The sequence below is a fragment of the Penaeus vannamei genome, chromosome 21, assembly GCF_042767895.1.
Source record: "Penaeus vannamei isolate JL-2024 chromosome 21, ASM4276789v1, whole genome shotgun sequence".
NCBI classification, from domain to species: domain Eukaryota; kingdom Metazoa; phylum Arthropoda; class Malacostraca; order Decapoda; family Penaeidae; genus Penaeus; species Penaeus vannamei.
The window spans coordinates 8,476,288-8,483,787 of record NC_091569.1 but is presented as its reverse complement, the minus strand read 5'-3'; the positions used below and the strand labels follow the sequence as shown (position 1 = coordinate 8,483,787).

Here is a 7,500-nt window from a genome sequence, read left to right as displayed (position 1 = left end):
GGAAGAAGGAGGGGAGAGGGAATGGAAGAAGGAGGGGAGAGGGAATGGAAGAAGGAGGGAGGAATGACGAGAGAATGGAAGATGGAGGGAAGAAGGAAGGGAAAAGGATGGGGAAAGGAGGAAGGGGTGTAAGGAAGAGGGGAGAGAAGAAAGAAGGGAGAAGGAATGGATAGAAAGAAGAGAAGATGGAGTGGAGAAATATAGAAATATGGGGGAAGGGACAAAGGGTTGTAAGGAAAAGGGGAGGAAAGAAGGAAAGGAGAAGGAAGGGAAAGGAGAAAGGAGTGTAAGGAAAAGGGGGGGGGGAGGGAAGAACGAATGAGGAAGGATGGAGAAGTGGTTTAAGAGAGGGAGAAAGAGGGAGAAGGGAGAAAAGGGTGTAAAGAAGGGAGAAGTAGAGAAGGGGAACAGAAAGGGGTATAAGGAAGAAGGAAGGGACGAAGGAGGGGAGAGGGGGTGTAAGGAAGAGGAGGAGAGAGGAAGAAGAAGAAAAGAAAAAGGGAAAACAAATCAAAAGACGAGACAGAAGCGAGTAGAGCAGAAGAAAAGAAGAAACAACAAAAGAAAATAAAGAGACAAAGAAAGAAAAGGAAAAAAATGTGAAAAGAAAAGTAGAAGGGGTGAAAAAAGGAAGAAGAGAAAGAGCGAGAGGGGAGAACAGGTGAGGGAAGAGGATAGGATTGGAAGAGAAGACACAGCGAGAGGGGAGATCAGGAGGCAATAGCGAGAGGGGAGGTAAGGAGAGGGGGATCAAAATAACAAAAGAGGAGATAGAGAGAGGGAAATGAAGAGGATGGAAAGGCTTTCCCTGAACAGAGGGGAAAGGGAGGGTGAACAGATTGCTTGAAGTGAGGGGAAAGGGAGAGAGAGCAGGTGTTTCTGGTGGGGAAAGGGAGAGAGAGAGAAGCAAATATGCTTGAAATGAGGGGAAAGGGAGAGAGAAGTAGATGTATCTGAGGGGAAAGGGAGAGAGAAGCAAACATGTCTGAAGTGAAAAGAAAGAAAGATAGAGAAACAGATATTCCAGAAGTGAGGGGAAAGGGAGAGAGAGAAGCAAATGTGACTGGAATGAGGGGAAAGGGAGAGAAAAGCAGATGTACCTGAAGTGAGGGGGAAGAGAGAGAGAGAGAAGTGAAGGGAAAGAGGGAGAAAGAAGCACATACGCCTGAAGTGAGAAGAAAGGGAGAGAGAGAGAAGCAAATACGCCTGAAGTGAGGGGAAAGCGAGAGTAAGAACCAAGCGTGCCAGAAGTGAGGGGAAAGAGAGAGAGAACCAAAACATGCCAAAACAAAGTGGAAAGGGAGAAAGAAGCAAATATGGCTGAAATGAGGGAGAGTAAGAACCAAGCGTGCCAGAAGTGAGGGGAAACAGAGACAAAACCAAAATATCCCAGAAGTTAGTAAAGGGAAAGAGAGAACCAAAACATGCCAAAACAAAGAGGAAACGGAGAGAGAAGCAAATATGGCTGAAGTGAGGGGAAAGAGAGAGAGAAAGAGGGAGAGGCAGACGCCCCCGCGGTATGTGGAGAGATTAGAAAGGGGGCGGCAGACAAGAGTGCGGTCACGGGGGAATGCCAAGGATGCCAAGAGTGCCAGGAGAATGAGAGGAGAATGTGAGGGGAAGGGAAAAGGGGAACGAGATGAGAAGGGGAAGAAAAAAGAATATGATAAAGCGAACAAATAAGAGGAACAGAAGGATAGGGTGAATAAGGAAAATATTAAAATTCATTTCGAAAATAAAATAATATGAACAAGAATGGAACACATGATGAGGTGAATAAGATTTAGAGAAATAGTGGATAAATATGATGATGTGAACAAAGATGAAAAGTTAAAACATATACATGATAAGACAAACAAAAAAGAACATATGACGAGATGAACAAGGAAGAAAATTTTTGATGAACAAGGAACAAAAAAGGTACAAAACATAAGATGAACAAAGAACAACAAAAATAAGATGAACAAATAACAAAAATTGAGATGAACAAAACACAGAAAGAACAACAAACAAACAAACAATCAAACAAAATGAGATGAACAAAGAACAAGAAATATGAAAGAGTGACATGACAGTGAATAAATGAACGACTCAGGATCCAGCGAATCGAGTAAGATGAGTCAAAGATAACGAATCAGTCAGGTTATCAGTGGACGAAGTGGAGAGAGAGAGAAGGAGAAGAGAAGAGAAAGTGAGAGAGAGAGAGGGGGGGGGGTGAGGGACAGGGAGAGACAGAGAGAGAGAGAAAGAGAAAGAGAAAGAGAAAGAGAGAAAGAGAAAGATGAAAGAGAAGAGAGAGAGAGAGAGAGAGAGAGAGAGAGAGAGAGAGAGAGAGAGAGAAGAGAGAGAGAGAGAGAGAGAGAAAGGGAGAATGAGAGAGAGAGAGAGAGAGAGAGAGAGAGAGAGAGAAAGAGAGAGAGAGACAGAGAGACTGAGAGAGAGAGAGAGAGAGAGAGAGAGAAAGAGAAAGAAAGAGACAGACAGACAGACAGACAGACAGACAGAGAAGAGCAGGCGTATCTCGGGGTCAGGAAGGGTGCCACTTGAGTTCGTGCTTGAGTGCTTGCAGCATGAAAGCAAAGAAGGAGTTGCTCGAGGCTAATAAGAAGAAATTTGCGGGGAAATTAATTCACGAGCCTGAAGTCGGCCATCTTTCAAAATGGCGGAAGGGAGTGGGAGTGATGGAAATTGCGGTTGATGGAGGGAAGGAGGGAGGGAGGGAGGGAGGGGATGATGGAAATTGCGGTTGATGGAAGGAGAGGGAGGGAGAGAAGGGAGGGAGAGAGGGAGGGGAAGGAGGGAATGATGGAAATTGCGGTTGTGGAATGGAAGGAGGGAGGGAGGGGGTGATGGAAATTGCGGTTGATGGAGGGGGGGAGGGAGGGAGAGAGGGAGGGAAGGAGAATGATGGAAATTGCGGTTAATGGAAGGAGGAAGGGAGGGAGGGAGGGAGGGGAAGGAGGGAATGATGGAAATTGCGGTTAATGGAAGGAGGGAGGGAGGGAGGGGAGGGAGTGATGGAAATTGCGGTTGATGGAGGGAGGGAGGGAGGGGAAGAAGGAGGGAATGATGGAAATTGCGGTTGATGGTGGGAGGAGGGGAGGGGAAGGAGGGAATGATGGAAATTGTGGTTGATGGAGGGAGGGAGGGAAGTAGGGAGGGAGGAGGGAATGATGGAAATTGCGGTTAATGGAAGGAGGGAGGGAGGGAGAGAGGAGGAGGGAGAGGGAGGGAAGGAGGAGGGAATGATGGAAATTGCGGTTAATGGAAGGAGGGAGGGGGAGGGAGGGAGGAGATGGGAATTGCGGTTGATGGTGAGGAGGGAGGGAGGAGGGAGGGAGGGAGGGAGGGGGAAGGAGGGAATGATGGAAATTGCGGTTAATGGAAGGAGGGAGGGAGGGAGAGAGAGGGAGGGAGGGAGGGAGGGAGAAATTGTGGTTGATGGTGGGAGGGAGGGAGGGGAAGAAGGAGGGAATGATGGAAATTGTGGTTGATGGAGGGAGGGAGGGAGGAGGGAATGATGGAAATTGCGTTGATGGAAGGGAGGGAGGGAGGGAGGGAGGGAGGGAAGGAGGGAAAGATGGAAATTGTGGTTGATGGAGGGAGGGAGGGAGGGAGGGAATGATGGAAATTGCGGTTGATGGAGGGAGGGAGGGAGGGTGGAGGAGGAGAGGAGGAGAAGTAGGGAGGAGGAAGGGAAGGAGGGGATTTGGGGGGGATTAGAGGAAGGGAGGGAGGAAGGAAGGAAGGAAGGGAGGGAGGGAGGAAGGGATAGAGGGGATTTGGAGGGATAAAAGAAAGAGGGAGGGAGGTGGTGAGAGAGGGAGAGGGCTAGGGGGACAGGAGGAAAAGGGAGGAAGTCCCGTCGGAAAGAGGAAGAAAGGAGGGGGAGGGGGGGGGGGCAAGAAGAATAGGGAAGGAGGAAGGGATGGATGAAAGAAGGGTAAGAACCGAAGGAAGGGGGTGGGAGGAAGAGGAAGAGGGTGGGATAGAGGGATGGAGGGAGGAAAGAGATAGAGAGAGAGAGAGAGAGAGAGAGAGAGAGAGAGAGAGAGAGAGAGAGAGAGAGAGAGAGAGAGAGAGACAGAGAGAGAGACAGACAGAGAGAGAGAAACAGAGACAGAGACAGAGACAGAGAAAGAGACAGAAAGAGAAGGGGAGAAAACAAGTTAAAACATACAATATCATTATATATATTCATACAAACATACATTCACAAAAAAAAGAAAAAAAATACAGTACATACATACACTATATGCGTGTAATAATGCAATCTTTAGCAGACGATTGGATTCCCTTTACCCATAAAATCAAAGGCATTCCTTGTGTCTATAATAGTTTCAACAGTTGTTAGTTCTGCTTAAATGATAATGACAAAAGAAAAGTTACATGCAGTAGTTTCGCTAACTTTTGTAAGTCGAAACTGTTGTTGCTTCAGTTTTCACTCTAAATCTGTTAATATGAAACTCTTTGCTGTTAGGACAGTCGTTAAGGTCCACTTTCCTTTGCTTCATAAAGGAAGGCTCTTTCCGCAAAGAAAATCGATATGAGGAAAAAACGGTTTCTCTCTCTCTCTTTCTCTCTGTTTCTGCCTCTCTTCATCTCGCCTTCGTCTTCTTCTTGGCTTTCTCTCTCTCTCTCTCTGTGTCTTCTTTCCTTTCTCTCTCTCTGTCTTCTTTCCCTTCTCTCTCTCTGTCTTCTTCCCTTTCTCTCTCTCTCTCTTTCTGTCGTCTTTCCTTTCTCTCTCGCTCTATCTTCTTTCTTTCCTCTCTCTCTCTCTCTCTCTCACTCTCTCTCTCTCTCTCTCTCTCTCTCTCTCTCTCCCCTCTCTCTCTCTGCTCCTCAGCCTGAATAACACACATAAATCTAAATTATATATATATATATATATAATATATATATATATATATATATATATATATATATATATATATATATATATATATATAAATATATATATATATATATATATATATATATATATATATATATATATATATATATATATATATATATATATATATATATATATATATATATATATATATATACCCCTTTTCAGGCCATTGCCATCGCACGGAGCATTTGCCACACCAGCACACCCGCATCGGATAAGTTCTTTCCTTCATTACACATCTATGTCACCATCGTTGCATCACACTTTCCTCCCTCCGCCACAAGCATCATACACGCCGTTCCATCGAAATTATTCAATTCTCTGTACTACTTCTTCCTATTCTCTTTCTTCTTCTCGTTCGTCTTCACACTCTTTTTCAATTCTTCTCGTTCCTCTTCACACTCATTTTCTTCTTTCTCCCTTCTCGCTTCTCTTTTCTTTCTCGCTCATTTTCTCCCTCTCTTTTTTTTCTTCCCGTTCTTCTTTTCCCTCTATATCCCTTCTTGTTCCTCTTCTCCCTCTTCTCCCTTCTCATTCCTCTTCTATCTCTTTCTCTCTTCTCGCTCCTCTTCTCCCTCTTTCTGTCTTCTCACTCCTCTTCTCCCTCTTTCTTTCTTCTCACTCTTCTCCTTCTTCTTCTCCCACACTTCACCACACCTCCGCCATCCTCCTCCCTCCCTGCCACTACCTCTGCTTCATTCCTCATTACACATTCACGTTCTTTATCAGAATTCCCCTTATTCCTCCGTTCGCTCTCATTTTCGGTTCTTCCTTCCTCCATTTTTCCTCACCGTCGCCTCACGAACGAAGACAGAGGAAAGAGACTTAGAAGGTATTTTTTTAAGTATCTGATGAACCTTGAAATAATTACGGAATTGCAAAGAAAACAAACAGAAAAGAACAAATCACTTTCATCTTCAGATTTTCAAAGAAACTGCGGAGACAAAGGCTTAGCTGGGAACTTAAAAGCAAAGGAGATACCATTCATATATATATATATATATATATATATATATATATATATATATATATATATATATATATATATATATATGTGTGTGTGTGTGTGTGTGTGTGTGTGTGTGTGTGTGTGTGTGTGTGTGTGTGTGTGTGTGTGTGTGTGTGTGTGTGTGTGTGTGTGTGTGTGTGTGTGTGTTTATAAACACAAAAATGTTATGATACAGCTGATGATAATGATAATGATGATGATGGCAATGATGATAATGATGATGATGATGATGATAATGATAATGATAATGATAATGATGATGATGTTGATGACGATGACGATGACAATACGATAACAATGATAATAATAATAATAAAACAAAAAATAAAAATTGATATGAGATATAAAAAACTAATAACAATAAGAATAACCGAACAAATCTTTTTCTCCTTCCCTTCCTACCGAACGAGCAAGCCGCGAATAAGAGAAAAAATGCGAGAATTCTGCGGATCACAAGCAAGGGATCCTCCAGCCGGCGGGAGATCCGGGCGAAGGGAAGACAAATGGGAGTCTTAACGAGCAGAAAACTATGAAAGATGTAGAAAGATGTGTGTGTGTGTATGTGTGTGTATGAATATACACATACACAATATATACATATATATAAACATATACATATATACATATATATACATATATATATATATATATATATATATATATATATATATATATATATATATATATATATATATATATATATATATATATACATACAGACAGACATATATATATACATATTGTCATAAATATATATTATATACAAATCTATATACATATATGCATACATACATACATACATTACATATGTACATCCACGCACATAGACATGTATATATATATATATATATATATATATATATATATATATATATATATATATATATATATATATATATATATACACACAATATATGTGTCTGTGTGTGTGTGTGTTTGTATATATATATACGTATGTATGTGTCTACGTCTATACACATAGAAATGCACAAATACGAATCCAGACACGGAGAAGGAAAGTACAGAACATGAAAGGGAACCACCATGCACAGAGATCATGACGGAAGGAAACTCCTCCTGGAGCGTTGGCCGGCGAAAGGGGCGCCGGGGACACAGAAGGGCGGGCGCGAAAAGGGCGAAAGGGCGGCACTCACTTGGGCGTGGAAGGAGACTTTTTTTATGTAAGAAATGTGTGGCTTTCTCTCGAGAGCCGTGGCACCCTGGTCGAGCAACACGGAGGAAAATCGGTTTTACGGATGACTGAATGGCTGCTAAAGGAAGCAATTGCGAGAGCGTAGCAATTCGCATACACAGTGGGGGGAAGAGCAGGTTCCGTAACTATAAATACTCAAATCGAAAATAGGAATAAAAAATGTTCAGATAGAAAAAAATAGAACTAGAATGATTCCGTATCTTCGGAGTAAAGAACCGTATATAAGAACGTAACAAACCGCCCTGAGGGAACAGGGAGACAGTCTCTTCCTTGGTCAGGCGGAGGTTCCTGGGGCCGAATACCAAACAAGCTTCAAGCAAGTTATCATGCACAGGACGATCACGAACTGTCGTGACGATCAGCCACCTGCAGGAAGCTCGC

At 43.0% G+C, this 7,500-nt stretch overlaps 1 protein-coding gene across 2 annotated transcripts in view; it reads right to left on the bottom strand.

The window, feature by feature from the left end:
• The window catches only part of stnA (stoned A), a 34,100-nt gene that overhangs the window by 25,877 nt on the left and 723 nt on the right, over nt 1-7,500 (bottom strand). The window contains exon 1 of one of the 2 annotated variants that reach the window (XM_070135857.1): nt 7,486-7,500. This exon is cut by the window's right edge and continues 545 nt beyond it. The exons of the other annotated variant lie outside the window; for it this stretch is intronic. The gene's annotated coding sequence lies outside the window, so the exon portion shown is untranslated. The remainder of the gene's footprint in view (nt 1-7,485) is intronic. 2 annotated transcript variants of the gene reach the window in all.